General features: G+C 43.4%; 1 pseudogene; it reads right to left on the reverse strand.

The window, feature by feature from the left end:
• The window catches only part of LOC148522673 (uncharacterized), a 75,245-nt pseudogene that overhangs the window by 15,312 nt on the left and 40,041 nt on the right, over nt 1-19,892 (reverse strand).

The following is a 19,892-nucleotide window of genomic DNA, read 5'->3' on the forward strand; positions in this document are numbered from 1 at the left end:
TGGCAACCATTCTGGATCCTAGGTTTAAGTCCTACCTTGTGAGTTTTTTTCCAACAGACAAAAATCTAAAACTGTGCAAAGAGATGTTGGTAAAAAATTGTCATCTGCAGCCGCACGTGAAACGCTATCATCATCTCCTCCTTTAGTTTCTGCAGCTGCCAGGAAAAGACAAAATTTTCCTTACAGAATGCCTGCTGGTCATGCAGATCAGTCACCAAAAATGACATCTGGTCGGCCTGAGAGAACTGCCTACTAGTGACATGTCTTCTACCGTGACTATGTGTGATATGGTCTCCATTCACAGAATGGTGGAGGACTATTCAGAGATAACATCATAATAGGCATGTCAGACAGTCCCTTTCAGTACTGGCAGGAAAAAGAGGCAAGTTGGAGTCCCATACACAAACTAGCTTTGCATTACTTAAGTTGCCCACCCTCCAGTGTGTACTCCAAAAGAGTTTTCAGTGCAGCTGGCAACTTTGTCAGTGATCAGCATAGGAGGTTACTTCCTCAAAATGTGGAAAAGATGATGTTCATTAAAATGAATTACAAATTCCACGAGGAAATCCTCTATCAACAAATACATAAAAAAATTACAGATGCGGCTATGGTGGATCCAGCAGGGATGAATTAATAATGTGTGAAGAAGAGGATGTACACACTGATGGGGATGACAAGGACGAGGACAACTTGTAATGTGAAGCCAGTTTGTGTATGGAATCATTTTAATTTCCATGTCCAATGCACATTGGCAGCTTGTTTTATCGGGGTCCAAACAAATCAATCATTTCAGCCACAATTGGCAGTCCTTGTTGCTGAAATGATTGGTTTGTTAAACTGTCCTGTTTCGTATGCAACATAAGGATGGGTGGGAGGGCCCAATGACTATTCCATCTTGCACCTTTTTCCTTTCCATTATGTGCTGGTTGGGGCATTGCTGCCTGACATTTTAAATTCATGTTATGGTTGGTTAAGGAACCAATGATTTCTTTTAAATTAATTTATGTTCAATTTAACAGCCAGGGGCTGCACCCAATAATTGTTTTAAAAATAATTTATGATCAATTTAACAGCCAGGGGCTGCACCCAATTAATTGTTTTTAAAAATTAATTTATGAACAATTTAACTGCCAGGGGCTGCACCCAGTGAATTGTTTTTTAATTAATTTATTATCAATTTTACACCTGGCTGTCACTGTCATCGGCGTAGCTGCACAGGGGTGCTGTGCTCCTGTCTGTCAAGGGGCTGCTGCCCAAAATAAGAAATAACATTTTTGTGTGTGTGTGTGTCAGCCACACCTGTCATCAGCATAGCTGCGCAGGGGTGCTGTGCTGCTGTCTGTCAAGGGTCTGCATGAATGTTGCAATGAAAACCTTTTTTTTAAGTTATTGAGTTACAAAAATGTTTCTCTTTTTAAATCTTAAACATAGCAGAAATGTTATCCTAACAGCTTATAAAGTTATATGCTCTAAAAACCTAAAGCCTATATTTATAACAAACTAAAGCCTAATTCTGCCAAAAGAGGGACTGACACCACGGCTAAACATAAGAGTTACCTTCTGGTTGTGAATTGTCTCATTTGCATGGGGAAAAACCAACCCTCAGATGAGATGGATCTCAGCCAGTGGACAACATTCAAATCACCATTAAAAAGTCACAATGAAAGACTACAGTGTGGATAATCTTTCTTCACAGTCAGGAGAGGCCTCAGAGAACATGAAAAAAGATCCTCTAGGTGCTGAACTTCAAGGGATTTCTCCATCATGTTCTGGAGTGTGGAAAGGTTTCATTCACATGTTTTCTATAAAGCAGTTCAAAGTTACAGCCTTCAAAGTGTCTGGCTATAACACCCACCTTTGCCAGGAATTACCAAAGATTATTACAAGCAAAGGATTCATCTGTCCGGAACCTGTCTTGGAATTCATGGATCGTATTTGGCCAGAATACACTAAGACATCCAGTGATTCTTTCATTGGTTCTGTAGACGACTTTATTCCTAACTGAGTTGCAAACTGAAATATGGAATAGTAAGCACAGACAACATGGAGGCCTTTGTTATTCCACTGCCTGCATGCCAACCAATACCTCCCAGACTACACCCACTTGGGGGACCAGGTCTTGATAATGACCATCCCCATCTGTTGCTAACCCTTCTTTTCCAAACCATCCATCCTGGACTTCCTGTCCAAAAAGTGTGAGTAGGGTACAGAAAAGAGGAGCTAGATGTACCTGATGAATTTTTTTTTCTTCTATAATAGATGATGTGGAGAGATAAGAGCTTCAGATGTTGGAACAGGGGCTCCTACCTATTGGCTTCCCTCCAGAGAACAGAGCTCTGTTCCTCAGGAAGTGTCTATGCCTGAGCTGATAGGTAGGTAGTCTCTCTGTTGGTAAACACCCTTCAGGAGATGGCAACCCAAAATAACAAAAACTATAATAAATTAATGTGTCCATTGATGATTACCAGCCTGATCCCTTAACAGCAACATACCCATATGGACAACTCATAACATGACACACAGTTTGCAGCCTCCTCTTCCTTATGACACTAATCCAGTCATAATGGTTGATCAATCAGCCATGTGTGGTTCACCCAATTTTTGGTCTTCTACATTCTATACTAACATTCACATATCTAAGAGAAGTGGACAGTGGGAACAATGGCAATTTGAAATCCACTATCTAACTCTATTGTTTTAATGTCCCTGTACAGGTTGGGAAATTCCATTACAGAACAGAAGGTTTGCAAAGGATTATTTAAGTCAAATGTCTATTTATTTTTGTAAAGCATGCTTCCTGGTCCCCTTCTGGGATGAAAAATATTAACTCCCAGCAAGCAGGCATTGCACTCAAGAAAGAATTCCCAAGAAAGACACAACATAATACTTAAACCTTAGGTCTAAAATGTTGCATTATCTGCTCTGTTCCTCTTGTTCACAATATATCTCACATGGTTAAGTGGACAGTGGGAACAACTGCCACTAACTAACTATGGCCCTCATTCAGAGCTGTACGCTCTGAGCAGAGCGCACACTCTGAATGAGGGCAGTCCTCCATAACTATGGAGCGTCCTCCTGGATGCTCGTATAGCTGTGGGTCACCACCCACAGCCTATACGAGCGTGCAGTTTGATGGCCGCGATGGTCTTGACCATCGCGACCATCGAAACTGCGAGCTGGAGCCTGCGGTTGAGGTTTTCAACCGCAAGGCCCGGAGTGATTTTGGCTCTATCAGAGCCAAAATCACTCCCACTGACATCACTAGTGATGTCAGTGGGCCGGCTTCTGATGGTAGGCGTTCACTTAGTAACGCCCCTGTCAGGGAGGCAAACCCCCGGCACACCCACCAAAGGGAGCGTGCTGTCAATCAACATCGACAGCACGCCCCCTTTGATCAGACACAACGAGCGAAGGACTTTCCTTCGCTCGTCGCGTCTGGCGCATGCGCACGACGGAGCTCCCTCCATCATGCGCATGCTCAGTGCACAACATCGACCCACTTGTGAGCGGACAGCCGCTCGCGAGTGGGTCTGAATCAGGCCCTATGTTTTTTTTATGTCCCTGTACAGGTTGGGAAATGCCATTATAGAAGATTTGCAAACATTATTTAAGTCAATTATTTATTTATTTTTGGAAAGCACACTTCCTGGTCGCCTTGTGAGCTGTGAGTTGGTCAAAATTGACAGGAAATGAGTGGAAAAAAATGTTATTGAGGTTATAATACTGTTGGAACAAAAAAAGGTTAATTTTATGTGATTTTAGCTGTTTTTTTTAATTTTTAAGGAAAAATCCAGACCCAAAACCAAAACACAAAAGCAAAACATGGAGGTGAGGTTTTGGCAAAACCAATCCAGATCCAAAACCAGGGGATATCCAGATCCAAAACCAAAACCAAAACAAGAGGGTTGGCACACATCTCTAGTCTGCGCACATCCCTAGTTCCAACTAGTAGAGTAAATCAAACATGTTTGATTTTTCCCAACTAATCATTCTAGTGTAGGGGAAATTTTCCCCCAGTGGAATAATAAGTGAGCAGACACTGGCCATCAGTGTCTGCCTACTTTTCTTACATTCATCTCTGATAACTCCTTGGAGTGCTGCCAGTACCTCTGCTACTGCTGCTTCTCTGTATCCTGGCCTGGGAATCACTAGGACTGATGAAGGGCTAGTGGTGTGGGCTCCCAGCCAACCCAGGTGAGAGCTATGTGCTGGCAGCAGGGAGAGAGACAGCAAAAGCTTAGGCAGTACCAGCAGAACCTGCACCTCCAATTCCCCCCCAATACTGGTGGTGCATGCACTTCTGATTCTCCCCACAATATACCAGAGGCACCTGCACCTCCAATTCCCACCCCAATACTGGTGGCACCAGCACCTCTGTTTTCTCTCTCACCCAATACCTGTGGCACCTGCACCTCCAATCATGAGAGCAGCAGCAGGTGTCAGGACAAGGGGCAGTGGGTCTCATTCAGACCCACTCGTGAGCGCAGGATGCTCGCAAGCGGGTCAATTGTACCCAAATGTGCATGCACCCATCCATCAATATGGGTCTCGCACCAAAGGGGGCGTGCTGTCGATGGTGACTGACAGCACGCTCCCTTTTGTGGGCGTGCCAGGGGCGTGGCTGCCAAAAAGAGGCGTTCCCATGGGAACGCCTACTGTCTGGGTCTGGCCCCACTGACATCACTAGTGATGTCAGTTGGAGTGATTTTGGCTCTGATAGAGCCAAAATCTCTCCAGGGCTTGCGACAATGAGACCCTACAGCAGGGTCTCATCGCAAGCCCGATGGTTGCGATGGTCATGCGATGCGAGCGTTCCAGAGGCTGCACCATTTTCAGGTAGGAGGGCCCTGATTCAGACCGAGCACGCTGGTCAGAGCGTCCGGCTCTGAATCAGTGTCCTGGAGCCCTCCTCCAGGGACCAGCATCTGCCATAGTATGGGCAGGGGAGAAGCTCACCTCCAGATATTCTACACCCTCCAGGTTGGCATGGAGGATGTTTGGTGTAGAAAGGTGTGTGTGCTGGTGCTGCGGGAGTGAAGGATCAATTATCGGGCACTCATAGCAGCACTGCCCCTTGTCCTGCTGCACAGCTTGGAGCCCGAGAGAGCAACTATAAGAGCTGCAGGTAGGTGCTGACCCTGGGACCCCCAAAAGTGCTGACATTCGTAAATAATATAAACACTAATATATAACAATGCGTGATATTGAAAAGCAATATTTAAGTATATGAAAAATATAAAAGATAATTTTAACGTACATAAAGTTGTATGTTATTGTATTTCATTCAGTATTCTTATTTGACTTTGACACCTCATTAGGCAGTGTACCCAGTGTCAATTATATGTATGTATATATATATAAATCACCCTCTTTCAGAACCAGAGAATCCTTCTTTTTATATCTATCTGCACTTCAGGGTCTGGGAAACCCTGTTTTGTCTTTACGCTGCAGTTATAGGGTAACCTCTGATCCCGCCTATACCTATTTATTTTACATACTGTTATGGGATACAGGGAACCAGTGGCTTAGTTGCACCATTATATAATATAATGCAGAGTACTTATAATACAGTAGAAGGTAGGTACAGTAATACAGCAATAGGAAGGTATGAGGGAAAGAATAAGGAGGGATAAGAGAGATCAGAGAGGAGACCTGTAGGGTGATACAGGGCAGCATGTAAATCTCATAGGGCCAATTCAATTAGATGTGAGGTTTGTGAACTGTCATTATAACAACATGTAATCTCTATCAGCTGCCCCCGACACCCTCCTAACAGCCCAATCTCACCCTGGACTCTTGGATTTTTCTACTCAGGCCTGAGGATCTGCAAACATAGATCCATGAGTCCTGTGTTACTGTGAGTGAGGCATATAGCAGTGGTTACTCATGGAAGAGAGAGTCACATGTAATTGAATAGACCACATAGCAGAAATCCCACTACTGAGAGGAGCTGCTGGAAATCTTAACTGGATAAAATGTTCTTTCCTCATCTAGTCCCAGCCCCTGCATGAGCAGTACAGCTGTATATTATAGAGATCAGCTACATCATCAACACTTGTACCAGCCCCAATGATTTTTATATCACTTTATTATACATATTTGTCACTTTCCTTACTTTATTTTATATTTCACTGATATTTTATCATCTGGATAATCTTCCTTTTATGAAAATAAAATAAGTTATATATTAAACCAGTGCACTACACCCAGAAAATTCTCTCTTATTTGTTGTTTTAGTTGTTATTAATAGCTCTGCCCAGTGCTCCTATTCCAGCCTTACACCCCTGTATCTATTTCTGTGCAGGCCCATGGCATGTGTGATTGCAGAAGGGGGCAAGGTCCCATAATCATGAAGTGATGCTCCCAGATGTATAACATTATGAGGGCATGACAGCATGTTATACCCCCATTCAAATCATACTGGGGTCTTCCCCAGGCAGCCCTCAGCCTCTCAGTATGGATGACACGAGCATTCTCCCATCTGTCACTGCTGCTTGGTGACACCATCTGAGGGCATGATAATAAAATAGCAGAGCAGCTCTGATATTTTGGTGTGACCCCCTCAGATGGTGACACCTGGTGCACCCCTCTAATGATGCCACTGGCACCGCTTTATGCCATTGTAGTGAAAAATTTAATTTTCAAATAAATAATAATTTCAGACAAATTTGGGGGTGTCACCATACACATTGTTTATTATATTACATTGGTGCAGAGGATAAGATGTAGATATTTCTCCTCTCAAGTCTTTTACATGACTGATTTATATAAAACACTTGTCACATTCAGAAAATAAAAATGTCCTCACTTGTAAATGTATTGAAGTGATTCAATTTAACTTACTTAAGAAACAAATTATACATTCAGGGCCGTAGAGTGTCTCTTCGTGTGATTAATAAGTGATCTTTTACTACTAAAACAGCATCAACATTCACAGCATTTATATGGCATCTCTCCTGTGTGACTCCTTTGATGTATAACAAGAGTTGACTTCTGGGAAAATTCCATTATCCATTTAAAAAAAAAAAAAAAATGGAGCATTTTCACAATTAATTTTCTATGACTACGACAGTACCCCAAAAAGAGTCATTATCTTGCACACAATATGAATATACTGACTTTGCAGTCTACTACCATTCTAACAAATATTGATTTTAGCAACTATATACTACAGAAATTGTAGGTTCTAATACTATCACATAATCTAAATTCTTAACCATTGTGGATGTCACTTTGTCTGTTTTTGCACATAGTAATCTATAAGATTATATGCTCTCAATCCAATTACATGAGATGTACTCACGGGTGCAAGTCATTGGGCTCTGAGCAAAATTATGTAAATTTGGGCTTGGAGCAAGCCATGAGGGGTGCAAGGTGTCATTGCCGGGGTATTTAATGCAATCACCCCTTTATATATACTAACCTGATGCACAGATTAATATGTAAGATACTATTATGGGTCTGCCACCTAGATACCTAGATATTAATATAAACTAACTAAACCTAACCTCCCCCAGGTGGTACCTGACCCTAACCCTCCCTTCCCCTAGCCTAAACCTAACCCTCCTGGGGGGTTTCTAACCCTAAGACCCCCAGGAGTACCTAAACCTAAACCACCTCCCCCATTACTTTGAGCTCCCGACACCTGGCTTAACTACATTTGGTATGCCAGACATCGGGATTTCAGTGTGGGGTTAATGACTAGTCCCAAGCTGGGCTTTTACTGTCAGGAAGCCGGCGGTCGGCATTTCAAGCATTGGCTTCTGGACTACATCCCATACTAACCTTATACACACGTAATATGTTGTATCTAGGTGGCAGCTCCATCATAGTATCTCTCTTTATTTGTTACATTGATGCACAGAGTAATAGTTAAGATACTATGAAGGAGCTGCCATCTAGATACCACTTTATATATACTAACCTGATGCACAAAGTAATATTTAAGATACTATGAAGGAGCTGCCATCTAGATACCACTTTATATATACTAACCTGATGCACAAAGTAATATTTAAGATACTATGAAGGAGCTGCCACCTAGATACCTCTTTATATATACTAACATGATGCACAGAGTAATATGTAAGATACTATGAAGGAGCTGCCACCTAGACACCCCTTTATACGGTATATACTAACCTGATGTACAGAGTAATATGTAAGATACTATGAAGGAGCTGCCACCTAGATACCTTTTTTATATGTACTAACCTGAAGCACAGAGTGAAATGTATTGGTCACAGTCCCGATGGCAGAAAGCTGGCTAGGGATTCATGATAGGCATCGAAATACCGATGCCTATCATAATTCCAATGGCAGACTCCAGGATGACACAGACCCGAATGAGGTAAGTCCAGGGTGCCCATCCTCTTAGCAATGGTGGGGAGCATTAGGTTTAGGGCAGTTAGCAGGGTTAATGTTAGGATTTGGGAGTAATCTAAATTTCCAACTGTCCGTTTTTTGTGACACTCTCAGTTAGGACCACTTTTCTGCTGTTCTCTATGGGGGATTTTTGGGAAGGCATAACTCAGTGTAGGGAGTGAATTTAGACTTGAGGTTTGTTTTATTAGGTAGCTATAGATCCAGGGTAGGTGCTTTTGGGGTTCAGGTAAATTAGAAAGTTAACATTTTTAAACTATTACCTCAAGAATGTACCATTGAAGAGATAGTAAATTTCAACTTGTTGTGCAGCATTAGTAGGAGCCTCAAGCAGGTGAACTCACTGTGGCTTCACTTGGGTGCATAAGGATGGCCGCCATTTGTGAGCGTTAGTGGTGGTGGGCTCGGGGGAAAGAAGCAGCCATTAGCTGCAGCCAGGACCAGGGGGAAAGGAGTAGTTGGGTACCGGGCATTAGCTGTGGCCATGACCAGGGAATGCTAGCTGGTGTTAGTGGCTGTGGTGCGGGCAGCACTGCGGGCAGTGGTGGAAATGTTAGAGCCCGGGGAAAGTAGCAGCACACAGATGCAGGCTTGGATTTGAAAGATCCTTGATACCAAGATCTGTGTATAAATAAACACAGAAGCAGGGACAGGATCAGTGTGACCTGTCTGTACTTCTGTTTAAAAAAAAATGGAAAACCTAAGTAAAAAAAAATGGTGTGCCCCCCCCAAAAAAAAACAACAACAACCAGCACCGGGCTTTGGAATTCCAGTTCTGGTTTTGCTAAATACTGGGGCCAAATGATGTAGGGGTCCCCCATATAAAACACAACCAGCACCAGGCTTTTTATAACCAGTCCTGGTTGCCATAATATGGGGGAGAAATGAGGTAGGGGTCCCCCATGTTGAGCACAGCCAGCACTGGGCACTGATATGGTCCTTGTTCTGGAAATACAGGGGGAAAAGTGTGTAGGGTCCCCCTGTATGTACTAATACCAGCACCAGACCATTTCTAGTGGGGGGTGATGCCACAGACAGGTATGCCCTTTCACCGGGTCCCCCAATTGAAGCATTACCCCTTACCAATAGTCAGTGAAAGCAGGAGACAATAAAGGAGTCCCCCTCTCCAAGGCACCCAAGACTGATAGCCCAAGGAAATACCCTGCACCCCTGTCTGATGGATGCCAGGTTGATTATGTAAAGTGTGGTGCAAGTAAACAATAAAAATATTTTTTTTGCTGTGGAACTACTGTTTCCAGCAAGCCACCTCCACATGCTGGTGCTTGGAGTACCACAATTACCAGCATGTGGGTCATTTTGAGCCCGCTGGTACCTGTAGTTCCAAAGCAAAAGCAATATTATAAAAACAGAACACACACACCATGGAAAGTAAAATTTTATTAAACATACATGCACACACATGCACACACTATCTCACATATGCACATATGTATCCCAGTAGCCCATCTGCTCTCTTCATCAGTAGATAATCCAATGGAGTACCTGTAATAAATAATCCATTATCACCTCCTCCTATGTGTGGATCATTCCTCTTTTCATTCCAAAGTAGACAATCCAAGGTCTTGGCAAAAAAATATGCAAATATGCGAGCCCACGAACATTAGTAGTGTTCTCTAAGAACTCCGCTGTGGGATTTCAGTACAGAAATTCCAGGTGGGTAGTGCTCGTTGGCTGTGAGAGGTGAGCATTCCACCTCCTAGCCAATGAGTGGTTCTCATTATTGATTTCAATGGTGAGAACCGCCTGTACATATTTAAAAAATGGCGCTCGAGCCAATCATGGCTCGTGGCGTCATCCCCCTTCAGCTGGCTTTTATAAGCCAGCAAAGGCAGTGGCTCTTCAGTCCTTCGAAGGAGGGGCAGGAGACAAGACCTGACATAGAAAGAAAAAATGCCAGGAAGTCCTGGATGGGCAGTGGCCATGCAAAAGAGCTTAAACGCTGCCGCCCTACTGGTGAAGCTGCCATAGAAGTCTTGGGGCAGGCAGCAGCCATGAAAAAGAGCTTAAAGGCAGATGTCCCCAGGTGAAGATAGAGAATAATAAATTATTAAAACAAAAGGTTTCTGTTTTTTTTATATTTCTTTTACAGGGGTACTATAGGCACCAGCGGGCCCATAATGCCCCGCATGCTGGTAGTTGTGGTTCTACAAGTACCAGCATGTAGGGGAGGCTTGCTTGGGCCTGTAGTGCTACTGTAAAAGACAATATTTTAACTGTTTACTTGCACCACACATTACACAATCAACCTGGTGCCCAATGTCCAGGGGTGTCGGGTATAGCCAGTGCTGCTTGTTGTTATTTTGGAGGGGGGTGTCATACAATTTTTTTACACAGGGTTTCTTTTTTTTAAACCACAGAAGCACAAACAGGTCTCACTGATACCATCGGTGATTTTGTGTTTATTTATACACAAATGCAGGTATCACAGATCTTTCTGGTCCAAGCGTGCATCTGTGTGCTGTTACCTCCCCGGGTCCTACCATCTGCGCCACTGTCGCCAGCACTGCTGCTGCTAATGCCCCCTCCCCCTGGGTCCTGGCTGCAGCTAATGGATGATTACTTCCCCCTAGCCTAATGCCTGCAAACAACAGCCATCTTGGTGCACCCAAGTGAAGCCATAGTGAGTACACCTGCTGGAAGATTATACGGAGAACCTTGAATCCCTACATGGAGAAAGGGACCAGTCCAGGTAATGTAGGTGAGTTTGTGTAAGTGTGTATGTTTGTAATAAACTTATACTGACATGGTGTGTGTTTATTGTGTTTATTTCCACATTTCTTTATCAGTGAACTACATGTACCAGCGGGCCCCTAATGCCCCACCTGCTGGTACTTGTGGTTCTCCAAGTACCAGCATGTGGAGGAGACTTGCTGGGACCAGCAGTTCTACTCATAAAGACAATGTTTATTATTTTATTTTTACACTACACTTTTACACTGCCAACTGGTCACCCCCCAGGGGTGGCAGGGATATTCCCGGGCTATCAGCCTAGGCCTGTGGTGCACTGGAGAGAGGGACCCCTTTATTTGGGGGGTCCCCAACTCCCCAAGGATCCCCGGCCAGGGCTGACTAGCGGTCTGGAGTAATTCTTTGGCCGGGGAAACCCATGAAAAGTTTTCTCTGGCTGTGCCATTAATCCACCTGCTACAAAGAGTCCAGTGCTGGTTGTGCTAATTATAGAGGAACCCTACACTATTTTTTCCCTGTACTTACACAACCTGGACTGGCTATAAAAAGTCTGGGGCTGGTTATGTATTTAGGGAGGACCCGATGTAATTTTTCTCACTGATGTATACATGTATCTGTGTGAAATTGAACTGATCATGCTGAAAATGAAAGCATGAAGTAGTTCTATTCATTTGGGGCTTGGAAGTTTGTTTTGGAGTGGGATTTGCAGTTTGATTTGGACATGAACATGCAAATTCAAACAGCAAATCCCTTCTTAAACTGAAACAATATCGAATTTGAGTTGAAAATCGAAAGCAAAATCCCTTCTTGGTAAATTTGAGGTTTATTAAGGATTTTTCTGTTCAAGATCAATTCAATCTCAGGAGAATTAAGAGATTCATAAAAAATAATCTCAAATTGAACTTTAGTAAATTTACCCCCAGGACTGGCCCAGTGCTGGTTGCGCTGAATACGGGGGACCCCTACGTCATTTTCCCCCTGTATTTTCACAAACAGGACCGGTGGTGAAAATCCTGGGGCTGTTTGTGTTTGGGGGTGGCATGTCCCATTTTGAAATTTTTATTTTACACAAATTCAAATATACACAGATAGACAGATGGATCTCACTAATTCATCCATTCATCTGTGTCTTATTTTATCAGATGTATGCCCAGCACCAGTAAACACCTCTGGCACCTGCTAATGGCCCTGTGCACTGCTGCCACTGGTCCGCACACTGCTGCTGCCCCTGCACTCCTGCAGCCCGCCCCTACCGGGTGTCTTACCCTGTGCATCCCCAAAACACCTCCTCCACATGCACTATTGTAGCATTTTGTTGCCCTTTGCCCCTGCAGATGGCCCGTTTTGCTCCTCCAAACCCTGATAGAAAATACATTTTTAAAAAGCAATGAAATTCCATAGCCAAAAAACCTTATGGTTTCACATTTCCCATTAAGGCTTCTTATGCTTGATCTGAAATTTCCCAAAACCTATTGAATTTCTGCCACTCAAACTTCAAAAAGCAATGAAATTATGAACATTAAGGCTGATGCCTTAATGGACATGTTCCTTGTGTAATACAGATATGGTATGCTATGACACCATGTGGTTAACTGCAGATTCAGCACTCTCACAGAGTGAGATTGCTGTCACTCACAAAATGGTGGTGCTGCTATTTCACAGAATTGTGTGCTCATTGGAAAACACACATGGGCTCTAAGCTGGTCCTGGTTGAGGAAATACACATGCCATTTTTTAAATTCAAAGATGGCCACTGCGAGCCAATCACGGCTCACAACGTCATTGCCCCACCCCCTCAGCTGGCATATCTAAGCCAGTTCAAGGAAACGGCAAGACAGTCCAATTGATGAAAGGCAGGAGAGAAGACCTGCTGAAGAAAGAAGACAGAGGTGAAGTCCTGAATGGATGGCGGCCATGAAAAAGAGCTTAAAGGCCACCACTCTGTAGGTGAAGATGCCTTGTAAGTCCTGGTGAAAGTGGCAGTGATGAAAAAGTGTTTAAAGGCTGCCACCCACAGGTGAAGGTGCAGAAAAATAAAGTTTTAAAATAATTGGTTTATGATTTTTTTATATTTATTTTACAGGGGTATTTTAGGTACCAGCTGGCTCTTCATGCCCTGCCTGCTGGTACTTTTGGTTCTCCATGTACTAGCATGCTGGGGAGGCTTGCTGGGGCCTGTACTGCTTCTGCAAAAGACAATATTTTAGGGGTTTTTTTGCACTATACATTACATAATCAACCCGGCACACATTGGGGCTTTGGGTGCTCTGGAGAGGGGGACAACTTTACTGGGGGGGTTTTTACCCACCACAGGGATTCCTGGCCTGTGCTGACTAGCAGTCTGGGGTGATGCTTCAGCTATGGGGCCAGGTGAAAGTGCTCCCCTGGCAGTGGCATCACCCCTCCCCCAACTAGAAAGGGTCCATTGCTGGTTCTGGTAAATACAGTGGAACCATATGCATTTTTGCCCCATGTATTTCCAGAATCAGGACCAGATCAGAGCCCAGTGCTGGTTGTGCTAAATATTGGGGACCCATATGTCATTTCCCCCCCATATTTTGGCAACCAGGACTAGTTCTGAAAAGCCTGGTGCTGGTTGTGCTTCATATGGGGTACCCCTATGCCATTTGTTACCTGAATTTAGCACAACCAATACTGGCTTTCCAAAGCCCGGTGCTGGTTGTTTTTTTAGGAAGGGGGGCACGCCATTTATTTTTTTTTCACATGTTTTTTTTTAAACATAGAAGTATAGACGGGTCTTACTGATACCATCCATGCTTCTGGGTTTGTTTAAACATAGATGTGGATATCAAAGATCTTTCAGATCTGAGCCTGCAGATGTGTGCTGCTACCTCCCTGTGTCCTGCCGCTGCTAATGACCACTACCATCCCTGGGTATTGGCTGCAGCTAATGCTTGCTACCCCCACTACCCTCCTTCTTCCCTCCCCCATGTCCCGGCCCCCCTACCGCTTGCAGAGGACAGCCATCTTGTTGTACTTAGGTGAAGCCACAATGAGAACACCTGCTGGAGGTACCGTACCTACTGAGGCTGTGCAATAAGATGAAACTTTCTATCTCTATAATGGCAGATTCTAGAGGTAATAGTTTGAAAACTGTAACTTTCTAAATAACTTGAACCCCAAAAGCACCTACCCTGGAACAATAGCTACCTAATTAAAAAAAAACCAAGTCTAAATTTGCCTCCTATCATGAGTTATGCCTTCCCAAAAATCCCCCATAGAGAACAACAGAAAAGTGGTCCTAATAGAGAGTGTAAGAAAAAATTGACAGTTGGAATTTTAGATTACTCCCAAATCCTAAAATTTTATGTTTTTGCCCTGAAATTCCATTCTTTTAGATTCAGACTTAATATTAGGGCATGACTGTGCCCTTGCAATATATATATATATATATATATATATATATATATATTTAAACAGGTTCAACAAGCAGCATTCATGGACAGGGGCGTATCTATACTTTGGCCAGGATGGCACTTGCCAGGGGCGCCGGCTGCCAGGGGGGCACCACCTGGCAGTGTCACCATAGCAATAGATGCGCTCTGCAGTGCTGTGGACAGATAGGTTATGGTGTGCTCGGCACCCGCTGGAAAGGATAGGTAGGTAGGGTGCAGGTGGCCACAGCCACACTGAGCACAGAATGCTGACCCAGCCACTGCTGCAAGTTTTGTTTGCCGGGTGCCCGCTGCGGTGTATATCAGCGGCGCACTCGGCTGTCCTCACTTGCTGCTGTGAGGGTTGGTTATATAGATCCCCTTCAGTAGGTACATCTATGGAAGGGGATCTGTCCACAACCCTGCTGTGAGCTCTGCTCTGCCTCCCTCAGCTCCCACATGGTCCAGTGACTCATCTCCCAGTGCAAGGGATCAAGGAGCTGTTCGGCGCGGCACAGCACTGTGAGGTTACAGGTCAGTCTCTTCTTGTTAGTGTTGGTAGGGTAGGGGGTGGTGTGTGTGTGTTATTAACAGGTCAGTGACAGTCTATTGTTAGTGTTGGTTGGGTGGGGGTGTGTGTGTTTGTGTTAACAGGTCAGTTTCTTGTGTGTGTGTTTGTAAGTATGTTGTGTGTATGTTATGTGTGTGCATGTATGCTGTGTGTGTGTTGTAAGTATGTAGTGTGTATGTTATGTGTGTGTATGTATGCTGTGTGTGTTTGTAAGTATGTAGTGTGTATGTTATGTGTGTGTATGTATGCTGTGTGTGTGTTTGTAAGTATGTTGTGTGTATGTTATGTGTGTGCATGTATGCTGTGTGTGTTTGTAAGTATGTTGTGTATATGTTATGTGTGTATGTATGCTTGTAAGTATGTCATGTGCATATGTATGCTGTGTATGTGTTTGTAAGTATATCATGTCTGTATTTTATGTGTGTATGTTATGTGTGTATGTATGCTGTGTGTGTTTGTAAGCATGTCATGTCTGTATGTTATGTGTGTATGTATGCTGTGTGTGTTTGTAAGCATGTCATGTGTGTATGTTATGTGTGTATTTATGCTTGGAAGTATGTCATGTGTGTATGTATGCTGTGTGTGTGTGTTTGCAAGCATGTTATGCATGTATGTTGTGTGTATGTATGCTGTGTGTGTTTGTAAGCATGTTGTGTGTATGTCTATATAATATATATATATATATATATATATATATATATAATTATTGAACACCCCCCCTACTGTGTGGTAGGGGAAAATGCAAGAGAGAGGGGGGGGCGCTCTCCCTTAGCTTGCCAGGGGCTCTCAGACCCCTAGATACACCCCTGCTCATGGATTCAAAGAACTTAACAGATACCAGCCTGTTGCAACAGGTTGGTGTCTGTCATGTTCTTTGAATCCCTGAATGCCGCTTGTTGAACCTGTTTCTTTATCTACATGTACTGTCACATGCTGAGAAGAGGGCAACCGGGTAATGTATCACCTATCATATAGCAAGTGCTGGGCTTATGCTGGTTTTATATCCTGCTCTAATTAGAAGTAAATGTCCAATTGTCATGCCGAAGTTGTTTTTGAAAAAATAATCAAGTAAACAACCAGCTGATCCTCTTGGTAGTTCCTTCTAAGTATGGACCTAAAAAAAACACGTATGATACAAAACACGAAAGGGTCACCAATAATGTAGTATATTAGCAAAAAAATAATACATATATTTAATATCATACTATTTTATTGGGACATGCTGATTGGCTGAGAGTGGGCACTTCTATAGCAAAAAAAGTTACATTGGTATGATGACTAGACCTCTAAGGAAGAGGATGTTGGAACATGTAGGTCCCATAAGGAACTCAAAACAGAACCTGGAAAGATTCAAACAACTTACATCATTTGCGAGACACTTCCTTGAGAAACATCAAATGAATCCAAATGGTTTAAGGATTTCGGCATTGAAAAAAATACTTTTAGGCATCAGGGGTGGCAATCTCACAAAGGAACTGTTAAAGCAAGAAAGCCACTGGCCTTTTTTGTTAGATGGTCTTCAAATAATGGGGTTGAATGAATTTATTAATTACAATATTTTATTGGAGTAATTGGACTTACAAAATGTATCTTAGTATGTATACATTGGTTTAATTTAAAGAGAGAGATATACATAAGGTGTAATTGAGATTATCACATTATTATAGTTGTTGTTTTTTTTTTATTTCACAGCACTTAGTTAATTAAAAAAAATTGTTAGTGGATACTATCATAAGTGTCAATTTTATTTGTAAATAATATTTTATTACCACAGTGGGATACTAATATCCCCAATAGGGGACACACATTGTTGGATTAAAAGACTAGACAGAATACTAGTTTAATATTGTCACATTTAATATAGATGGATAAGAGGCACTTTAAGTATATTGTATTTATAATTATTCACATTTTTTCACTTTTCTCTTTTATCCTAATATCATCATAACACGGTGTAAAGTAAAATATTCTATGTAAGATAGTTGGAAGGAGCTGCCACCTACAGTGCATCCACAAAGTATTCACAGCGCTTCACTTTTTCCACATTTTATGTTACAGCCTTATTCCAAAATGAAATAAATTAATTTTTGTCCTCAAAATTCTACACACAATACTCCATAATGACATAATGTAAAAAGTTTTATTGAGATTTTTGCAAATTTAATAAAAAAAAACTAAGAAATCACATGTACATAAGTATTCACAGCCTTTGCTCAATACTTTGTTGATGCACATTTGGCAGCAATTACAGCCTCAAGTCTTTTGAATATGATTCCACAAGCTTGTCACACCTATCTTTCATCAGTTTTGCCCATTCCTCTTTGCAGCACCTCTCAAGCGCCATCAAGTTGCATGGGAAGCATCAGTGCACTGCTATTTTCAGATCTCTCCAGAGATGTTCAATTCTATTCAAGTCTGGTCTCTGGCTGGGCCACTCAAGGACATTCACAGAGTAGTTCTGAAGTGACTCCTTTGATATCTTGGCTGTGTGCTTAGGGTCATTTGACCTCATTCAGAGGCGGTCGCTCGGGAGCGATCGGTCGCACCCAAAGTGACTGAGAATATGCAAAATGAGCACTCAATCGCAAAGCACATCGTAAGCGTGGAAATACCCACAACAATGAAAGCACACCTCCTATCTCTACGGCCTAATTCAGAGTCGGTCGCAGGCGGTAACCTACGTCAGCACGATTAACACCTGTTACATTGTTAAAAGTGCAGAATTGGGGTTTAGAGGTGCAGGCTTAAAAAATATAGCCTGCACCCCAGGAAATGTCCACTAAAGGAAATGTTTGTCAAAAAAATTAAAACAATAATCGGGAACCCCAAGAAGTTAAGTTTCATTTTGGCGTTAAAAAAAAAATAAAAAAAATATGGGGAACAAAATCCTATTGTAGTGAAATTGAATACAGAGGGTTTCAAAATAATGCGGCTGGTGTTTTCTTCATTGCATGTGGTAACGGCAGGTGCATTTTTGAAGAATTTTTAAAAATCATTTTAGGGACTTAAATATATGCTTGCACACTCAAATTTGATGGGCATAGTTATTTTTCCCCAAAAAAATTACAAATGCTATTCTTCATCACCTTATTCAAAGCCGCATTTATGAACCTGCTGCAGCTATTTAAAAACCCGACTTCCCATAGTGATCCCACATGTCAGGACATCTTTAGGGGGGTACAAGGATGATTTCCTAAAAATTAATAGGACTTTTTGCCTGTTCCAGTTTCGCCAGGTCCCATTTCCGCATCCTAAGTAATTGAGTACGAGGATAAGCGGGCACACGTGTGATACTTTTCCTGTTTGCAAAGTAGGTGAAAAGTCTAGCAGGTGAAAAGTCCAGACTTTTTGCCTCAAATTGAATACGGGCCTTTTGGGGATCCTGCTCTTTATTTGTCCTGCAAGAAAAAAGATTATATTTAAAATCATAAATGTTACCCAAGTAAAATGACTTTTACAGTAATAGTGTAATTTTATATACAGAACATATTTATTTAAATACACTAAATAATATGACTTGCACTGACCATAGATGGGTAACACATGCTACTGATCCTGACATACCTACTGTCAACTGATGCACCAGAACAAGGCTGGATTATAGTTGGCAGTGGCAGGCTGGGCCGGGGGGCAGGGGGCCATGTGCCCCCCAGGCCGCAGTGCCATGCGGGCCACGGGCAGTCTGTATCTCTGTGACACAGGCTGCACCGCGTGTGTAGCGCTGACCGGATGGAGTTCCATCAGCGATACACTGACTAGACTAACACACAGCCGCCAGCTCCAGCAGCTGTGTGTTTGTTTTGATCAGCAGCCAATGAGAGTCTGACAGACTCTCATTAGCTGCTGCTGCACCCACTGCAGGAGCCGCTCCATCTTCAAGCTCCTGCAGTGGGTAATGGGAGAGGCATCATGATGTCTCTCCCATAATGCAGAGCGGCCCGGACCGGGAGTACAGACAGAGGACCGGATGGTGGTGGTGGTAGGAGCGGGTATTCAGGTAAGTGTTTTTTTGTTTTGTTTTTAATTACGTATGTCTTCTGGGGGGGGGTGGCACTACAAATGGGAGACCGCTACTGGGGGCACTGCAAGGGGGGGACTACTACTACTGGGGACTACTACAACTGGGGGCACTACAAGGGGGGGACTACTACTAATTGGGGCACTACAAGGGGGGACTACTACTACTAAGAGGACTACAAGGAGGGGACTACTGCATATGGGGGGAGGGGACTACTACTAGGGACACTACATAGGTGGGAGGGGACTACAACTGGGGGCACTGCATTGAGAGACGACTGCTGGGGGCTCTATATAAAGGGCAATACTGGGGGAACTGCATAGGGGGAAGACTACAACTGGGGCCACTATTTAAGGGGCACTGCATAAGGGTTATCAATATTGGGGGAACTGCATGGGGTGGACTGCTACTGGGGGCACTATATAAGGGGCTTACTACTGGGGGCACAAGGGGCACTGCACAGGGGGGACCACTACTGGGGGCACTGTATAAGGGGCGCCGTATAGAGGGGTCACTACTGGGGGCACTACTGGATGCCTGCATAAGGGGGTCCTCTCCTGGGGCACTGCATATGGGCACCACGATAGGGGCTGCCCTTTATTTTTACTTTACGTTAATCCCGTATGGACCCGCCTCCTCCCTATAACACTTGAAGGGGTTGCCATAGCATGCATGTTCTTTGGGCACCCTGGGTACATGCAACTCCTCTGCCAGGGCCACCTGCATGCATTTGCCCCCCATGCTAAAAGTTGCCAGCCAGCCCCTGATAGTTGGGAAGGATGGGATCACACATTGGGGGTCCCCACACAGAACCAAA

Source organism: Taudactylus pleione, unplaced genomic scaffold (genome assembly GCF_031769625.1).
Source record: "Taudactylus pleione unplaced genomic scaffold, aTauple2 ptg000145l, whole genome shotgun sequence".
NCBI classification, from domain to species: Eukaryota; Metazoa; Chordata; class Amphibia; order Anura; family Myobatrachidae; genus Taudactylus; species Taudactylus pleione.